Source organism: Dama dama, chromosome 31 (assembly GCF_033118175.1).
Source record: "Dama dama isolate Ldn47 chromosome 31, ASM3311817v1, whole genome shotgun sequence".
Classification (NCBI taxonomy): domain Eukaryota; kingdom Metazoa; phylum Chordata; class Mammalia; order Artiodactyla; family Cervidae; genus Dama; species Dama dama.
This window is the reverse complement of record NC_083711.1, coordinates 48,061,523-48,082,320: the sequence shown is the minus strand read 5'-3', so window position 1 is coordinate 48,082,320 and position 20,798 is coordinate 48,061,523.

Here is a 20,798-nt window from a genome sequence, read left to right as displayed (position 1 = left end):
TGGAAACAATGACAGAGTTTATTTTCTTGGGCTCCAAAATCACTGCAGATGGTGACCACAGCCATGAAATTAAAACACCCTTTCTCAGTGGAGGAAAAGCTATAACCAACCTAGACGGCATACTAAAAAGCAGAGACAATACTTTGCTAACAAAGTCCATCTAGTCAAAGCTATGGTTTTTCCAGTAGTCATGTATGGATGTGAGAGTTGGACCATAAAGAAAGCTGAGTACTGAAGAATCGATGCTTTTGAACTGTGGTGTTGGAGAAGACTCTTGAGAGTCCCTAGGACTGCAAGGAGATCAAACCAGTCAAAAAAAAACAACAGTCCTGAATATTTATTGGAAGGACTGATGCTGAAGCTGAAGCTCCAATACTTTGGCTACCTGATGCAAAGAGCTGACTCATTGGAAAAGACCTTGATGCTGGGAAAGATTGAAGGCAGGAGGAGAAGCATCAACGACTTGATGGACATGAGTTTGAGCAAGCCCTGGGAGTTGGTGATGGACACGGAAGCCTGGTGTGCTGCAGTCCATGGGATCGCAGAGTCAGACAGGACTGAGCTACTGAACTGAACTGAACTGAGTTATTGCAGATCTTGGTGGTGGTTGAGTCTTCTGCCCATAAGCCCTTTTTCCTTTTTCTCTTGCTCTGGATCAGGGTCATCCACGCTTCCTCTTAACCTTGTCTTGTCTTCTGAAAGGACAAACACCACATTCGGTTGTTGATCTCCAGTCTGCTAAGTTAGTCTTTTAACTCATGAGTTAGAGAAAATGAGAAAATTCATTTTCATGAGTTTTCTGATCTTTCCTCTTGATCTGGATCCAGTTTATCTACATTTTCCCCAACATGCCTCACTTCCTGAGATGACAACAATATTACTATGCCCAGAGAACATTCTCTAGCTGGCTACAAGTTTTTATGCTTGTAACTTTCCTAGTATTTTTGTGCTTTTAAAAAAATCTCAAAGTCCGACCTTTCACCTGGATGGTGAACTTAAAAGATATATAAGCATGAGGTTACAGTAAAATTTGTTAAATTCCAGTAGTAAATCTCTGCTTAAATTTTTTTTCAAGAGCTAGAGAAGATTTTATTATGAAATTATCTAAATGTATTTTCTTACATTACTCTTTTCTCCTAATTATAAGAAGATCCATCAATGATACTAAGAGCTCTCTCAGCTTTTATACATCTTCGGTATCCTTCTGGAACAGAAGGAGTTGGAATTTCTTTTTCCATAGACCTGCTAATGCTAATAGTGGTGACCACCTGGTACACAATGGAGCCATTCCAAGATATTTCTTCAAGAAATGCATATCCAGTCATCCACATAGAGTGTATTATCTGCCCGTGCTTCACAGTTATTTATATTTTCATCCCCAAATAGGAAAGGGTAGTATTATTCTATATTATCCTTGGATAAAACCAAATTCATAAAGGGAAAATTAAAGTTTGTTGTTTTGAATGAAACATGCCAAATGGTTTTACCATTTTTGGTAAAAACCAAAAATATGTTTAATCTCTTATTGGTGTTCTGTGCCATATAATTATGTAATTCCTATTGTAGTAGATGTACATAAGTCATATTATGACACATAGTCTATTCTCAATACATACTTGTGAAATGAACTGAAGAATGTTTTTAAAGTATTTTGGAATGGATGAAGTCATTCGCCAATATAGAAACAGCTGGTTGGGACTAGAGGCAGGTGAGGATTATTACCTCATCTGTGTGGTCAATTTTTATGTTAGGGGTAATAGTGTTTATTTCAGCTTTCATTATAGTATTATCATAGCATTTCTTTTAAAAGGGTAGACAGAAGCAGTCATAGCTCTTGATCTTTTATTCCTTCTCAAGCAATCTTTTCTAAATTCTCATGCATTCTTAGGTGAAGATGAACACCTAGTAATGTGTATTAATTTATTGCTACATAAAAAATTATCCCCAAACTCAACGTCTCCAAACTGTAAGCATTTATTTATCATGATTCCTGTGGGTCAGGAATTTAGAAGCCACTTAGCTAGATGTTCTGACTCAGGGTCTCTTGAGGTTATAACCAAAATATTGGCCAGGGTTGCAGTCATGCAATCATCTGAAGGTCTCCCTGGGCTAAAGAGTCTGCTTGGACAGTGGCTCACTCACATGCCTGACAAGTTGGTGTTGGCTGTTGGCAGGATTCCTATGGTGCTCTCCAAATGAGCCTTTCCATGGGCTACTTGACTGTCCTTTCAACATGGAGGCTGGCTTCCCCTAGAGCGAGAGTTAAGAGAGACCAAGATCAAAGTGGCAGCATTTTTTTTAATTACCCAGACTCAAAAGTCACACTCTATCATTTCTGCCATATCATTGGTTACCCAGGTCTGCCCTATTCAGTGTGGGAGGAAACTACAAAAAGGCTTGAAGACTCAAAGGCAAGAATTATTTACGGCAATCCCGGAGGCTAGATGCCACTTGAGGTAACATTAGACCCTACAGATTCTTCATTGTCCAATCAACTTACCCCTGAGATTCCTGCCTATATTATCTCAGCTCTCCTCAAGTTCTGCCTCGTCTGAACTTGTGAAGGACTAGCAGCAGGCTGTCTTATCTGGGCATTGGTTCATACAGTATTTTGTATTCTTTAACTCTGAGAATGACAACTAGTTTTGAGTTCTTTTGTGTCCTCCACTACACCAAATGCAGAGCTGAAAGTGTAGATGGCGTCCAAAAGTTCCTGTTGAATAATAAAAGATTGATTTTTGTTCCTTCACGTATCATGTGAGAGTTTCAGAATTCTGAACTTTCCCAGGAATTTTCCTTATCTTACAAGGACAAATCTTTCCACAATTTTCAAAATTACTTTAGTTATTTGTAATTTTAAAACCCCATCAGGAACAGCATTCCAAGACTCTTTAAACTACTGAAGCCTAACATTTAATTTAATGATGAACAAAACCAAGTTAATTCCCTTCCACAGATGACAAGTGTACAGTTGGCAGCAATTTCAACATCTGCTTTTAATTCATTTAAAAGTGTTGAGAAAACAGTGATTAAAAAAAAAAGAGCTGGAAACTATAATATTTCTCCATTATCCTTCTAGTAGTTGTTTTTGCTAATTGAAGTTGACTCTTAATAGGCTATATGGATGGACTCAAAGTAAACATTTGGACAGGGATTGACCCATTCTTGGGTTTGGAATGGTTATGCTTTAAAGTGGGAGCCTGTTTTACTCTTTCCTCTTTCCAAATTTGTTCCCAGATGTTCCAGATAAAAGGCTTTCATTAGGCTTGAGACACTGCTGGTTAGAAACAGAGATAGTAAACAATATGTTAGCTGAAATAAGCCTTTATTTTAAAGACAACTTCCTGCTTTTTGTGAGTCCACACATTCACAATATGTAAACAATATCCTTAGATAATTACTGTGCTTTTCTTTATGTATCATCTGTCTCCATTCTCCTCATACACTTATACTCACCCTTCCTTTTGGGCATACGTCTTTTCAAATAAAAGAGTTAGCAAGTAACCACCTAAGGTAACTGGATGACATTGCATTATAAATGCTTTTAACAATATGTGTAAAAATACAGGTATGTGTCACAATGTTTATGAATATGTTATTTGTAGACTGATTTCTCTAATATCCATGCTAACTTGTATAGCTTATCTCACTCCTGGGCATATACCCGGACAAAACTATAATTCAAAACTATATAGGCGCGCCTATGTTCATAGCAGCACTGTTCACAATTGCCAAAATATGGAAACAATCTAAATGTCCATCAGCAGATCAATGGAGAAAGAAGATGTGGTACATACACACAGGGCAACACTACGGGCTAAGTTGCTTCAGTTGTGTCTGACGCTCTGTGACCCCATGGACTGTAGCCCACCAGGCTCCTCTGTCCATGGGATTCTCCAGGCAACAGTGCTGGAGTGGGTTGCCATGCCCTTCTCCAGGGGATCTTCCCAATGCAGGGATCAAACCCGTGTCTCCTGCAGCTTCTGCATTGCAGGTGGACTCTTTACCACTGAGCCACCAGGGGATACTACTCAGCTATAAAAAAGAATGAAATGATGTCACCTGCAGCAGAGGTTATCATACTGAGTGAAGTCAGACAGAGAAAGACAAATACCATATGATATCACTCGTGTGGAATCTAAAATGTGGCACAAATGAGACCTCCCTGGTGGTGCAACGGATAAGACGCCCCCTTGCAACGCAGAAGACACCAGTTCGCCTCGGGCTCTATGCTCCACAACTGGAAAAGCCACTGCGCGGGGAAGCCCATACACTGCAACAAACAGCCTCTGCTCCGTGCAGCAACAGAAAGCCTGCGGGCAGCAACAGCACCACAAGGGAAAGTCGCTCCGTCTTGTCCAGCTCTTTGCGACCTCACGGACTGTGCAGTCCATAGAATTCTCCAGGCCAGAATACTGGAGTGGGTAGCCTTTCTCTTCTCCAGGGGAATCTTCCCAACCCGGGGATCGAACCCAGCTCTTCCGCATTGCAGACGGATTCTTTACCAGCTGAGCCACAAAGGAAGCCCAACAGCCACAGCCAAGATAAATAAATAAATCTTTTAAAAATATGAATAAAATATGGCACAAATGAACCTATCTACAAAGCAGACTCAGTGACACAGAGCTCAGACTTGTGCCTGCCCCGGAGGAGGAGGGCAGGGAGAGCGGATGTGGAGCTGGTAGGTGCAAAACGCTACGTTTAGTAGGGTTAAACAGCAAGCTCCTACCGTACAGCAAGGGAACCATATCCAATCTCCAGGGTAAACCGTAATGGAAAAAGAATATTTTTAAAAAAGAAAGTGTGTTATATGGATAACTGACGGAGAAGGCAATGGCAACCCACTCCAGTACTCTTGCCTGGAAAATCCCATGGACGGAGGAGCCTGGTAGGCTGCAGTCCACGGGGTCGTGAAGAGTCAGACACGACTTCACTTTCACTTTTCACTTTCACGCACTGGAGATGGAAATGGCAGCCCACTCCAGTGTTCTTGCCTGGAGAATCCCAGGGACGGGGGAGCCTGGTGGGCTGCAGTCCATGGGGTCATGCAGAGTCGGACCCGACGGAAGCGACTCAGCAGCAGCAGCAGCATGTATAACTGAGTCACTTTGCTGCCCAGCAGAGATTGGCTTAACACTGAAGTCAACTCTACTACAATTTTAAAAATGAAGAAAATAAAGAAAAGAGAAACCGTGCAGCTTATCATTGTCATTTCTACATTCCAAATTCACACAAGAATTTAAAAATTAAGTAAAAAGAATTCTTAGGATGGAATGAATGTGAACATTACCACAGAAAACAAAAGCATTTAAAACATTTAGATGAAGGATTTCTTCTTTATAATTTTGCTCATACTTTGTTCTGGACAATATCAGCTACTTCTCTGTTGTTAATTACCATCTGTAACCTGATAACTCCTAGGTCTGTATTTCCAACGCAGGCCTTTTATAGTTTGCATCGTAAATCTAGCCATCTACTGGAGCGTGCACTTGGATGACCCACAGACACTCCAAACTCAGTATTTCTAAACCTAAATTCATTATGTCTACCTGCTCCCCAGTCCATATCATTTCTATAGAGGTAAATGGTTTCATTACATTTATTTATCTACTCATCTAAGCCAGAAACTTGGAAATTCTTCTAGCTTTCTTCCCTTCTTCCTTCCCATGGGTCATCATGGGCCTATGCATATTTTCCTCCCTAGATAGTTTTCAAGTCAGGTAGTTCTTCACCAGGTTTTCCTCTTGTTTTTGCTCCTCATTATGTTTTATATGAACGGATTCCTTAATTAGTTTCCAAACTTCTTCCACTGTCTTCCCCAGTCAACACAGACTCTATATCCAGTGTTCATACTGACAGTCCTCAGATATGCTTAGCAACTTTTATCCTGTCATTTTTAATCACTTGAATATCTTTATACAGTTTTCAGTCTGTCTCCTCCACCACTTCAGACCAGCCCCCAACTTACACATTTGTCATTTGCTTGGTCCTCAGAGGTATTTGAATTTGTGCCCTTTGCTGCATTTTCTAAAATGGAAATCTACCTAAAATCCTTCAATTGCTCATTATCCCCTACAGAGGATGTCTAATGTTCTAATGTTCTTTATCATGGAAGCAGTACTCTCAGAACCGCAAGTGTTTTCCCTTCTTCCCTTTCAACATGTGCTTCAGCCATTCTATGTTTACAGGCCCCCAACATGTCTTGCTGCTCCATGACTTTATGTCTTTGTTAAAACTTCCTTCCTCCACTTTGTTATGTCTAACTTCCTTCAACTGGTTACACTTAGCCATATGGTTTGAGCAACACTTTCTTTGTAACCCTCTCTCTCAAGCAGAATTATTCACCCCTGCCTTTTGCCTTTTGAACTTCCTTCAACTGGTTACACTTAGCCTTATGGTTTGAGCAACACTTTCTTTGTAACCCTCTCTCAAGCAGAATTATTCACCCCTGCCTTTTGCCTTTCACTTCCCCTTAAATATACCTCAAATTCTAGATGCTTATGTATTTGTTTCTCTGCTAGACATGACATCCTTAGGACCAGCTTAATATGTCTTTACACTGCTAGTGCCTAGCATAGTATTTTATACATAGCTGTAATCTGTTGTATGAGTAAATGGATGAATGGATTGTGTGTGTGTGTGTGTGTGTGTGTGTGTAACATTGTTACTGCAAACACTTAAAGAGCATTTACTATGTGTTAGGCATTGTTCTGATTTCCCAGGTGGCACAGTAGTAAAGAATGCAGGTTCAATCCATGGGTTTAGAAGATACTCTGGAGAAGGAAATGGCAACCTGATCTAGTATTCTTGCCTGGAAAATTCCATGGACAGAGGAGCCTGGTACAGTCCATGAGATTGCAAAAGACAAGAAGCCCAGAAGTGAGTGACTGAGCACACACACATACACTCACACAGAGGATTGTTCTAAGCACTGCTAACTCATTTTATCCTCCCAACAACCTTATGAATTACTAATGAATAAATATGAAACCTGATACAAGTTAGATCAAATAGGCGAGTACTTTCTATTACAATTTAAGAAGCATTTCTTTAGAAGTAGAAATGATTGTCATGTTTGTATGAAATTTAAAAAAATAAGTTAATGAAGACACACAAAAGATGAAGAAGAGGCAGGCCATTACATCAGGGTCCTTATATATCACAAGTAGGTGCCGTTGCTCAATTGGATGTTCCTGCTTCTGCTTAATGAAATCTTTCCTGGGAGAGGCAAAAGTCTTGTGTCATCATTTTTAACCTGAAGAAAAACAATTTCTCCTTGCCATAAAAACTTTTATTATTTTTTTAAATCATCAATTTGTATAAAGCACTTGGTGACAAACTATCAGCAGAGACAAAGCCTGCATTCACAGATAATGATAATGCTTAAATTTTATCTAGTCACAGTCTTGACAATGTCCTACCAAGCTCTATATAATCTGCAGCTCCAGTGGTCCTTCCATCTAGAAAGCTCTTTCCCCAGATATGTTTATGGCTCACTGGGTGGACAGTGCCTAGGTAGGCAGAGATAGATACAGAAAAGAACTTCAGGGAGGAACTGACGCCATTAAATGCAGAAAAGCCCTAGGCATGTCGGCCGGTGACAGGAGAGACAGCTCAGCCAGGGTCTGGCAGGAATGAAGAGTAACTGAAAGTTCTCAGATCAGAGAGGACTCTGTGACCCAAGGAGAGCTTTACAAAGATGTCCAGGGGACTGGGCTCAGGTGGACTGAAGGTAAAAGAGATCAGAGAGAGATAGGGCGGTCAGCCCGGAGCTGATGAGATCCTAAACTGGGATATGAGCCACAGAGCCACAAGAAAAGTGATGAGTGAGAAAGACTGCGGGAAGAGAAAGATGATGAGAGACCGAGTTCCTGATCAGATATGAGAGACAAGAGAAGCGGGGGTGTGGTTCAGATGCCAGTGGCCACAGCAGGACCAGAGCCCTCAGGGGGGATCCGTTGGGGATGGAGGTTTGATGGAATTCCGGTATATTAGGCAGCAGGAAATAACGCTGTGGCCCAAAACGTGGGTTAGGTCTAAGGATACAAATTCTGTGAAATTCTGATTCTGGTTCTTTCTGTAGGATGAGAGGTAACGAATCAAGAGACAGAGAAGGAAATGGGCACTCTCACGGGCCACTATGGGAGGTGAACTGATGCAGTGTTTTAGGTTAGAGCTTGGAAATACTCATCAATGTCTAAAATATGCATACCCTAAATATTCTCTGTAGAATTTATCTTATAGAGATATTTGTCCAGTTGAACAAGAGTATGGACAAGGATGGACTTTCCAGGTGGTGCTTGTGGTAAAGAACCTGCCTGCCAATGCAGGAGACACAAGAGACATGGGTTCAGTCCCTGGGTTGACAAGATTCCTTGGAGAAGGGCATGGCGACCCACTCCAGTATTCTTGCCTGAAGAATCCCATGGACAGAGGAGACTGATGATCTACAGTTTCAGGTTGCAAAGAGTCAGACACAACTGAAGCCTCTTAGCACGCATGCATATACAAGGATGCTCATTGATGTATTGTCTGGCTTGTGATGGCAAAAAAAAAAATGAGTCAACCAAATTGTCCATCATCAGATGGTACCTGTATATGAGAAATACCATGTTGTTGCTAAACAAAATGAGGTAAAGCTTTGTATAATGATACAGAAAGATGTCTATGATATATTAAGTTGGGGAAAAAGAAGCAAGTTGTAAGTTGTAGATATGTTAAATAACTAGGTGTGAGAAATCTTTTTTCTTTTTATGATGTGGACCATGTTTAAAGTCTTTATTGAATTTGTTTCAATATTGTTTCCACTGTACGCTTTGGTTTTTTTACCTCGAGGCATGTGAGATCTTAGCTCCCCAACCAGGGATCAAACCTGCACCCCCTGCATAAGAAGGCGAGGTCAAACACTGAACCACCAGAGAAGTCCTGGGAGGAATCTTTTCACAGTGAATATGTACATCATATTATCACCACATACACTACTTTTCCATGTACATTTTAAATATCTTTCCATTTTACTTGTCAATTATAGCTCAATAAAGCTAAAAGATTAATTAAAAAAAAAAAAAAAAAACCCTCTTAAAATCCCCACCCCGGCCACTGACAGAACAGTTCACTGGTGTCTGTTCTGGTTCTACCTAGCCTTGAAAAGCTGGGTCCAAGAGCAAGTCACTTCTCCGTCCCCCAGGAATCGTGTTAACCATTTTATTTATTTTTAAGTAAAACAAAAAGGGTGGCGAAAAAGCAAGTTGCAAAATGATGTGTCTAGTGCAATTCTACTTCTCAAAAAAACAGTGAGATATGTGTTTGGACATGCAGCTAGGAAGGTCTGAGAGAATATGTGGAACTGTTAACTGTGACAATTCAGGTTGGGCACGACTTGAGGGGGCACTGACCTTCCACAGCTATAAATTGTTAGACTTTCTTCCACTAACCATGCATGATGCTTGTAATAAGAATAGGAGTTTGGAATGTCAGGAAAACCACTTTCAGACTTTGTTAAGGTGATTTAGTCGCTGGCACTAAAGGTGAGATAAAAGTAGGTCGGAGCAAAGCAGGAAAAGGTGAGATGAACTGACTGCACGAGGTACACGGGGTGTACGTATGAAAACAAGAGGACAGGGCCCTACCCGTCTAGCCTCCGCTCCCAGCACCTTCCCCACCCCTCACACCTGCCTCCTCTGTTCCTGGGCTAAGCCTTTCAACACATGGCCTCTGCACATTCCGTCTCTGCCTTGAAAACACCCCCAAGCCCCGAACACACACAGCCTCCAACATGCACACACCTTGCTCTTACTTCACATCCCAGCTCAGCTGTCACTTCCTCCAGAGAAGTGATAGGATAGGGCAGGCTTTCAGAATATAATAGCAGGCCCCTTTGTTACATGAGTTCTTGGATATGTCACACATGATTTGAATGTGGAAACGAGAAATTTACAATGGGAAAAGAGAAGGAAGGCAGAGAGTGCCTTCCTTTAATAGGATTCATGTTTTGAAAGCTTTCTTCTTCTTTCAAAAGATCCACAGTATTTTTTGGATAATAAAGCAGAATCCACATAAACGTAGATCTGTATTATTTACTCTGCCTGCTTCTCTTACTTTTAAGTGTGTTTGTGGTTCTTCTTAGATATTTCCTATGGAGGGCAGCAAGAGAACCCAGAAATTGTTAGTAGATTGTTAGTTCCTTCAGCGTCATTTACAATTTCTCTTTGGACAAGTTCTGTGGTTGTTTATTGAGCACTTTAGCATGCATGAATATTAACTTCTATTTGAGACCCTGGGTGGAAATGACCTCATCTGTCTCCCATATTCCTATTTATACCTGTTCTACTCTCTTATGCAGTGCAAGTTCAGCCCATCACTGTGATTGTCAATCTTCTGAGCAGTGGAATAACCTGAAGGGAAAGGGAAAGTGTGTTTTTTCAATCTCACTTGACTCTTTACGATCCCGTGGACTGTCTCTGTCCATGGAATTCTCTGGGCAAGAATTCTGGAGTGGGTAGCCATTCCCTTCTCCAGGAGATCTTCCTGACCGAGGAGCTGAACATGCGTCTCTTGCGTTGCAGGCAGATTCTTTACCATCTGAACCACAAGGGGAGCCCAAGGAGCTTTTAAAAGTGTGGGAATATACCCGCAGGGATTCTGACCCTGCTGGTTTAGGGCCAGACCCAAGCATAAGGGTGTTCTGAAAGTTCCTTGGGTGATGCTAATGTGCAATCAGCATTAAGTACCATTGGCCAAGATTAATCTTGAAACAGAAACTCTGCTTGGAGAACTGCAGAACACCAGACTCCTGGAAATCAAAGCCTGGGTGGTTGCAGTGCCCTTGTCTCTTAGATGGTGTCTGAGTTGCTTTGTTCACAAAGGTAGAGGCTGAAGGCAGATGTCACAAAAGGGGACGGCTGAAGCATCACCCTGAATCAAGGCTGAGGATTTTGGACCCTCGCACTTGCTTGTAGGAAATAGCTTGATCACTTGGACAGCCGGAGTAGGGGCAGGTGCTCATGGACCAGCAGACTAAACGCTCCTGGGGACCTTTACTAACTTTCAGGTTCTGTTCTCTGTCACTCATGTGTCTCAAAGACTTTCAGAACTAGCAAGTATGCTTTCAGGAGTTTAATGCATGGGGCACCCGAGGCCCTGGAAGGTTTATGTTGAAGAATATTCTTCAGCGCAGCAGTCCAGCTCCCAGGACTGCTGACTCCCAAACGCCAGAGGTTATCACCAGTTGTCCTGCCTGAAGCAGGGCTTGAGTCCTAGTCCTGGCCCAGCCGCTGAGCACATAGATGGCCGCTTAAATCACCTCTTCACTCAGGGCGAAACGTTCCCTCGGATGAGGTCAGTTAAACCGGATCCAAATGCCCTTCAGCGTGAACAAGGGACGCTAGGGGGCACTCGTGTAACTCCAATGGGGAGCGGTTGGCCCGTGTTGTCTGCCAGGCTCCTGCCCCTGAGAAGACCCGAAGACATGCTAAATGTAACTTGGGAAATGATGCAGTTTTATGAGGACTTCTTGGGCCTCCTTTCATCAAGAAGTTTTGAATCGGTGAATGTCTGTTGTGTTTTACCAGCTACTTTTTACTAATGCACTTCAGATTTCATAGTCCTCTCCTTTGCATCACCTCAAGTTTTTAAATGCCGTAGAGAAAACCATTTGCCATGGCTGAGCTGCACATACGTGCTTGTGTGACGTAAAAGCACATGCTAGGACCTTAACAAGGGCCAGGTTCTCCCTGTCATGTGCCAGCACACTAGTGACTTCTAGGACAGAGACTCCCTGTCCCAGCACTGAACTTCAAGCCAATGGGATTCTTCCCTGCAATGAGTTGCTGCTGGACAGGGAGACCCAGACGCGGCTTTTGTTTGAAGCCTTGCTCCCCACCGCCGGATTGTTCTCATGTTTCCAAGATGTTCATTCTGGTCCAGGTTCATTTCAAGTATGCTGTCTGGCTCAGCTTGAGTTCAGGCCTTGAGCTTCATGATCAGGATATTAACTCAAAGGGGATGCTTTCTTCACTGACAAAAGTCACCTAAAACATCTTTCAGATGCTTCTTCATGCAAGGACCAGAGTGATAGCATCCAAGGATAAAAGTGAAAGTGTTAGTTGCTCAGTCATATCCAACTCTTTGCAACCCCATGGACTGTAGGAACAACAGACTGGTTCCAAATAGGAAGAGGGGTACATCCAAGCTGTATATTGTCACCCTGCTTATTCAACTTATATGCAGAGCACATCATGAGAAACGCTGGGCTGGAGGAAGCACAAGCTGGAATCAAGATTGCTGGGAGAAATATCAATAACCCCACATATGCAGATGACACCACCCTTATGGCAGAAAGTAAAGAAGAACTAAAGAGCCTCTTGATGAAAGTGAAAGAGGAGAGTGGAAAAAGTTGGCTTAAAACTCAACATTCAGAAAACTAAGATCATGGCATCCAGTCCCATCACTTCACGGCAAATAGATGGGGAAACAGTGGAAACAGTGACAAACTTTATTTTTGGGGGCTCCAAAATCACTGCAGATGGTGATTGCATCCATGAAATTAAAAGATGCTTACTCCTTGGAAGGAAAGTTATGACCAACCTAAACAGCATATTAAAAAGCAGAGACTACTTTGTCAACAAAAGTCCATCTAGTCACGGCTATGGTTTTTCCAGTGGTCATATATGGATGTGAGAGTTGGACTATAAAGAAAGCTGAGCGCCAAAGAATTGGTGCCTTTGAACTGTGGTGTTGAAGAAGCCTCTTGAGAGTCCCTTGGACTGCAAGGAGATCCAACCAGTCCATCCTAAAGGAGATCAGTCCTGAGTGTTCACTGGAAGGACTGATGTTGAAGCTAAAACTCCAATACTCTGGCCACCTGATGCAAAGAGGAGACTCATTTGAAAAGACCCTGATGCTGGGAAAGATTGAGGGCGGGAGGAGAAGGGGAAAACAGAGGATGAGACGGTTGGATGGGATCACCGACTCAATGGACATGAGTTTGGGTGAACCCCGGGAGTTGGTGATGGACAGGGAGGCCTGGCGTGCTGTGGTTCATGGGGTCGCAAAGAGTCGGACACGACTGAGAGACTGAACTGAACTGAACTGGACTGTAGGCTGCCAGGCTCCCTCTGTCCATGGGATTTCCTAAGCAAGAACACTGGAGTGGGTTGCCATTTCCTTCTCCAATCCAAGGGTATAGCAACAAAAACAAACATAGAGGAACTAAGTTTGGCATCCAAACCTGTGAGATCTGAGAAGAGATTCAAGAAGTTTCATACTGTTGATTCATGTTGGAAGTAATAGATAGATTTCAGTGACTTCACCATTAATATAAGGAATCTTGGACTTGCATGAATGTCCTGGGTGAAGTGTAGTCACGACTTCGCGATGTAGCATGGTGGTAGAGTCAGAGTAAGGGAGTGAAGGTACACATGTATGCACACTGGTAGACTGTAAAGATCTAAAGCTAAAATACTAAAAGCAGTGGTGTTACGGTAACTTTTACTGTCATCTGTATACATTTCTGTATTTCTCAAATTTCACTTAATGAAATTGTTTTTGCATTTTATTATTTTGAAGTTCAAGAGAAAAAAGAGGGAAAGAGAAAAGAATGATCAAGCAGGTTTCAGCAAAGAAACTGCTATTTGTAACTTACCTTGTTTGTGGTTTTAAAAAAAAAGCTAATAATAGTATGATTTCAAAAGAGATTGTACTATTTCGCTAGGATGTAGAAATTACTTGACTCTGGTGTGATCCACTGACAGTGAAGTAACACCTGAAAGTCTCACATTAACATTACAATTTTCCTAAACATACATGAAAGAAACTGTTAAAATGAATGCAAGTATTTAGAGTAATTTATAATTCTCCTCTTGTTTAGACAATACATACTATGTTAAGTGTGAGACTGTTTTCAACCATGATGTTTTACTTTTCAACTTTATGCTAATTCTACAAAGCTTGGCAGATCCCCAATTGTGACTTCTTTTAGGACTTTTTGTTACCACTCATTATTCTGCTTAACATCCCCCAAGATAAAGAGCACCAAACTTGGAAATGATTTGGAGCACGGTTCTAATCCAGCTTTGGTACAACCCAGCAGTGTAAGCACAGTCAGCTTACTTAAGTGTCCTGGGTTTCAGTTTTTCCATTTGTAACGTGAAGCATGGTTCTTCTTACTATCTCTACCACCTCAGTTATTATAGGGATAAAATAAGATAATGGACGTGATAGGACTCAAAATTCTATAGTGAGTTCTTTTTTAAGCAGATGGTGAGATAAAGTTAGGAGTAAAAAAGGTTTTCTGAGCGTGTGACCCTCGCAAAAGGAAAGGGGAGTGAGCAGGATTGAGGCGGGGAGCGGTCAGAGTGCAATGCTGTCTCAGCAGCCCAACAGAGAGCACAGAGCTCTGACGGCCAGTTCCAAGAGTCCGTGTTGGATGGGAATGGCCAGTTCTTACACCACTGCCTCGCTCAGTCATGGCCTCGGGGGCTAATCTCATGAAGAGAGTGACTTCAGCTCCAACACAGAGCAGGTTATGGAAGGAGCAAACAGCTAGAGGCTGTCAGCTAACCACACTTTTTGAAGCTGAATAGCAAGTCCTTTCTGGAAAGGAGGATGTGAGCAATAGATTTCACGTCTGCCACACTGGGCCCTAATACGATTCTACTTGGGGTGACCACTTGAGACAGGTGATCATGATATGTCAAGATTATGAGTTCCCTTCCTCTGACCACAGACGTCTGTCCTTTGATACTGCCCACCCCTTCTCTGAGCAGTGAGCACACCCCTCCACCTTCTGTGGCCCCTCTCCATCTTCCCCTCCCTATCTCGACAGTCATCTCCTTCTGATTTCCCTGACCTCTCTAGCAAGGCTCACCAGCCTGTACTCAAGGGTCTGGCATTTTTAATGTTGCCTTCTCTTGCTCCTCTCAACCCTTTGATTGTCTCTCCTGCTTGCCAGACTGATTTCTAATTCTGAGTCACCCCACAGTCTTCTGTCCTCTGAAACTTGAGTGCCAAAACTTACTGGAAAAATTCATGTAGGGAATTCCCTAGAGATCCAGTGGTTAGGACTCCAAGCTTCCACTGTCCGGGGCCAAGTTCCATCCCTCGTTGTCAGGGAACTAAGATCCCACAAGCTGCATGGTGCAGCCAAAAACAAACAAAAATAATTCATGTAAATCTACTGAGTGGTAAAATATACTTCAATGACAGCCAAGTTCACCAACACATGTACTGTACAATCCTTTTATCCAGGTCTAGTTGTCTTCCACACAGTCGAAGGCTTTGGCGTAAACTGCAAGGAGATCCAACCAGTCCATCCTAAAGGATGTCAGTCCTGGGTGTTCATTGGAAGGACTGATGCTGAAGCTGAAACTCCAATACTTTGGCCACCTTATGAGAAGAGTTGACTCATTGGAAAAGACCCTGATGCTGGGAGGGATTGGGGGCAGGAGGAGAAGGGGACGACAGAGGATGAGATGGCTGGATGGCATCACCAACTCAATGGACATGGGTTTGAGTAAACTCTGGGAGTTGGTGATGGACAGGGAGGCCTGGCGTGCTGCAATTCATGAGGTCGCAGAGTCGGACAAGGCTGAGCGACCAAACTGGACTGAACTGACTGAGTTGTCTTCCGGTTCCATTTATACCATGGGATCTTCCTGTGGACCAGGGATGGAAACCTGTGTCCCCTGCATTGGCAGGCAGATTCTTAACCGCTGGACAACCAGGGAAGTCCCTATATGGTGACTCTTGCGGGTTGAGCTATGACCTGTACTATCTTGACTCTTGTTCATCACCCAGAACAGTGCCATAAGCTTATCTGGCACTAAATATAATTGCTGAAAGAATAGTAGAATGAAGAAAAACAACTAAAGTTGTTTTGCTATATGCTTATTACAAGTTAAGGACAATGTCAAGTAATTTATGGATGTCACCTCAGTCTGCACAGGACTCCCATTTTGTAGGTTTTATAGATTTGTTTGTTGCCCATCTCGTGCCACTAATATAAATTCCTTGGGGGCACATAACAAGTCTGATTTGTTTCTTTGAGCTCCACTTTCCAGGTGATGCCTGACACAAAGATGATGCTCAATAAAAGTTAGATGAGGGCTCAGATAAGTGACAGGATGACAAATGAAGGGTCAGTGCTAGGACTCTGCTCAACATCAAAGCCTGTATGCTGTGTGCCATGGCACATGGCTCTGTCTGTTTTAAGTGTTGTCAACTGCCCAAAGCTTCACAGTTTCATGACCAAATATGAATCAGAAGAAAACGATCCTCCGTACCATACTTCAGTCAAAATGGTGACAGAAATTATAGTTGTCACTTGCTTTATTTACTTCTAAAGAATGCACTTAATGACATAGGAAGGATAATGGGCCAGCTCATGAATTTTCTGTTTCTACCTCAAACATCTGACTGTAATTGTTTCTTTACCTTGGTCTGAGGTCATCCATGACTCAGTGCATGTTTGGGTATCATTTGGGAGCCATTTGAATTCATAAGTCTTCTATTTCTTACCACGAGAATAAGAGTGGACAATATTTGCATATGCTAACCTTAGTGAGAAAATTATAAAGAATGAGTTAAACAAGATGGTACTTAGCAGATAGTGATAATTAAGTTCTTAATTAATCTTTCTGCCAGAATTTGGCTTTTAGTCAACCATTTGATAATAGTGCACATAATGTGGCAAGTACCAGAAAGATGGTTCTAGACAGCTCATGGATCCTAAAAGTATGCAAATCTTTGAACCGATTGTTGGAAATTGAACTACAATAGAGGTGAGATTCTAGAATTCCATTCTTACTACTACTTATAATGGAACCAAACAACCGTGAACGCATTTTAGAGATTACTGAGGCCTTCATTAATAAAACATTTTATGAACATTTTCGTGTAAATACCAACTATTTTTAAATCTTATGATTCCATAATGAAAATGTTTTCCTAAACAATTTGGACCACTCCATAATAGTTCTAGTGGTTTCCCTATTAAGTACCTTTCAAAAAATAGCCCCAACATGTCTTTTTTAAATAGACGAGTATTAACCAAATAGAAGCATGCATTGAAAGTTTCTGCTAAAGCAATGAAACCAAAATAGTCTATAGAATAAGGAACTCAAACTAAATGACCACTAAGGTTGCGTTTAGTCATGGGGAAAAGAAATCTATGGCTGTAACCCTGAAAAAGTTTAGTCAATGCTAAAACCTGAATACGATTCACATACTCTGTTATTCACGCCTTACATGATAAATTCTTGCCCATTTAACTCAAATCTGAAGGGAAGTTAGCAACTCTATATGAATTCATCCATTTGCTTTTATTAACTCAGCATTCTATCTACGTGTTTAATAAAATGGTCATAACCTAACAAGAATTTCCAGTTAAAGGAAGAGGCATTTTCAGAAATGTTTTTTCCTTATGTTTTTAGCAAAAGTGATGACATATTTTCAAAATCCAGTTTTATGTTCCACAGTTATAATTTTGTGCCATATTTCCATATAAAAAGAGCTGATATTGCAGTACCTCTTCCGATAATAGCTTACATTCCTATCACACTTTACAGTTTAATACATTTATGTTTTATTTATTTATTTTTTGGCACTGAGACAGGATCTCAGTTCCTTGACCAAGAACGAAACCCAGGCCTTGGCAATGAAAGCGTGAAATCCTAACACTAGGCGAGCAGGGAACTCCCCAAATTTATTTTTTCAGTTTTTAAATTTCCTATCACATTCACCACATTAGCTCCTCTAAACCTTCTCATCACTCCTTAGGCACCCAGTCTCCTTGACCCCTCATCTCCACCTTTGATCCTCTCGGTGACCCTGAAGAGAGGGCTTGGCAGGTATTCTCAGCCAGAAATGAGCAAACCAAACCTCAAGGAATCAAAGAAGCTACCTTGTGGATGATGATGCCTTAGATTACAATTTATATTGCATCCGTGAAGTTAATTTGAATAAAGTCTTGAATGAAAAATAGTCATTTGGACAACTCAAAATGGCTAAAACCATTCTAGGAAAGTTGACAATTGACAGATCCGTTTCAAGACCATTTGCCCACCCACAAGGATCCACAGGGACTTGTAAACTGAACTCACTGTCTCCTGACGTGTATTCTTCCTGCTATAATGTAGTCGGATTGCTCAGATGGATTTGAGTTTAGACACTACTGACTCCCTAACTCTGAGACAAGTTGGATGGATGGAACATAACTAAACAAATGTTTGTTGAATTAATAAGTGGACTTAAATTCTTTTTTTTTTTCATTTATTTTTATTAGTTGGAGGCTAATTACTTCACAACATTTCAGTGGGTTTTGTCATACATTGACATGAATCAGCCATGGAGTTACATGTATTCCCCATCCCGATCCCCCCTCCCACCTCCCTCTCCACCCGATTCCTCTGGGTCTTCCCAGTGCACCAGGTCCGAGCACTTGTCTCATGCATCCAACCTGGGCTGTTGATCTGTTTCACTATAGATAATATACATGCTGTTCTTTCGAAACATCCCACCCTCACCTTCTCCCACAGAGTCCAGAAGTGTGTTCTGTACATCTATGTCTCTTTTTCTGTTTTGCATATAGGGTTATCATTACCATCTTTCTAAATTCCATTTATATGTGTTAGTAAGCTGTAATGTTCTTTATCTTTCTGGCTTACTTCACTCTGTATAATGGGCTCCAGTTTCATCCATCTCATTAGAACTGATTCAAATGAATTCTTTTTAACGGCTGAGTAATATTCCATGGTGCATATGTACCACAGCTTCCTTATCCATTCATCTGCTGATGGGCATCTAGGTTGCTTCCATGTCCTGGCTATTATAAACGGTGCTGCGATGAACATTGGGGTGCACGTGTCTCTTTGGACTTAAATTTTCAATAAGCCCTCATTTTTTATTAGCTGTTTCTTTGGTACAACTATTTTGGAAAACAATAAAACAACATATAGCCAGAACCATAGGAATATCTGTGTGATACTGTTTGATTCAGGAATTCTACACCAAAAAATTTTTCATAAAGAAAAAATCCTATAGGAGTAGCATCCTTGAAGGTATTCTCAAGATTATTAATCATAGGCAAAATACCAAAACAGCCTCAAAGCCCAGGATACAGTATCTATGAAGGATATGATTTCTGGCTGCTAAGCATGTTTCTTCCCTATCACTTCTTCATCCCTTTCAAACATAAAGGGAGACACAGGACCCAAAGTGACCAATCAAATTGTCCCATTTCCACAGCGCACAGTGATTGCTTTAGGGATGAGCCAATAAAAGTCCTTTCCTAGGAATTTTCCTTTAGAATTAGTTAGGAAGACATTCTTTTGCTTCTATTGTCAAGGATTGGAAAAATACAACTCCACATTGCCAGCCACATGGGGAAATTTCGGCTGGCTGCGGCAAAATCAAGCAAGGCCAGTACACAAGCAGACCCAAGAGGTGAAGAGAGACACTCAGCTGGCACATTCCTGAAAACATAATTTGAGTCCTGAATCCTAACATCTCTCCCACTCATGTCTACTCCAGTTACATAGGCCATTAAGTCTCTATTTTTGTTTAAGCTGGGTTTCTGTCACTTACAATTAAGAGCCCTGATTACTACATCCACACAAAGGAATGCTATGTAGCCTTTAAAATAGCAATTTTGCAGACACATGAGAAAATGTTTACAGCAAATGTTAAGTGGTAGTAACAGAAGACAAAATAGTAGGTGTGTATGTATGAGTATACAGGAAAGAGGTGGATGTGTTAACAGTGCTTACTCCTGAGTGAGAGTGAGAAGGAGTAGAATTTTCCTCTACTTTTATATGCTTCTACTACTTAAAAATATTTCAGTGAACATGTGTAATATTGCTACTGTCACTTAAAAAGAAAAAAAGTACCATGGGACTACCATGTTGTAAATACACTTAAACCACCTGAAAGATAATATGAAAATAGTAATTGGGCTAAAAAAATGTGAGATTTTAGTTGTTTAAATTTTTCAAAAACATCTTGGAGATGACTTTACTTATTTATTGGCTTTTCAGTAAGAAAATAAACATTTTAAAGAATAAAATGAATAAACTCTTTCATGTGATAACTTGAAAGATTAACACTAACAAAGGAGACGCGTAATCCCTTCTATTGGGAATTTGTTTATAAATTTTAATTCTATTTCACATTAACATTTTACTCTATAAGGCTTGTGGGGACATTCAGTGCTAGATTGTTGATTTTCCTACCATTTACTTGCCACTTTCTCCTAGTTCATTTTGATGGTTGTATAATTGTAAAATTTGTCCAAGTTAATTTTATACCAAGACTGGTTGTGGAGGAAATCATCTTTTCTTTTGCTTTATTTTAGTATTAGCCCTGATAGTTAATTCCAGGTACTATATCTCAGCTCTCCACTGCTTAGTTTTTCTCACATGGAAAATGAGAACATCAGGTGTACACTTTTGTATATGAAATAAAGATTTTACCTGATGATGTGACTGGTTGTTTGGTTTAGAAAAAAAATTTACTAGTCAACGATTTTAGATGGTTACTTCTTTTGGTAAATTTAGAATAATAAGCTTCTATATACTTTATTTTTACCTCTACTAAGAGAAGTGAAATATGTCTTTACTCATTTTTTTCTACCTGAATATTGGGATGTATGAGATGTTGGTATATAATTAGTAACATGTGATTCTGAAGCACCAATTCCTACTGAGAGGGAAAAAAAAAAACATAATTAAGACAAGGCATAACATTTCTTCACCTTCAATACAATAAAGCACTGTTTTAGCCCTGGTCCACAAAGTAAAAAGTAA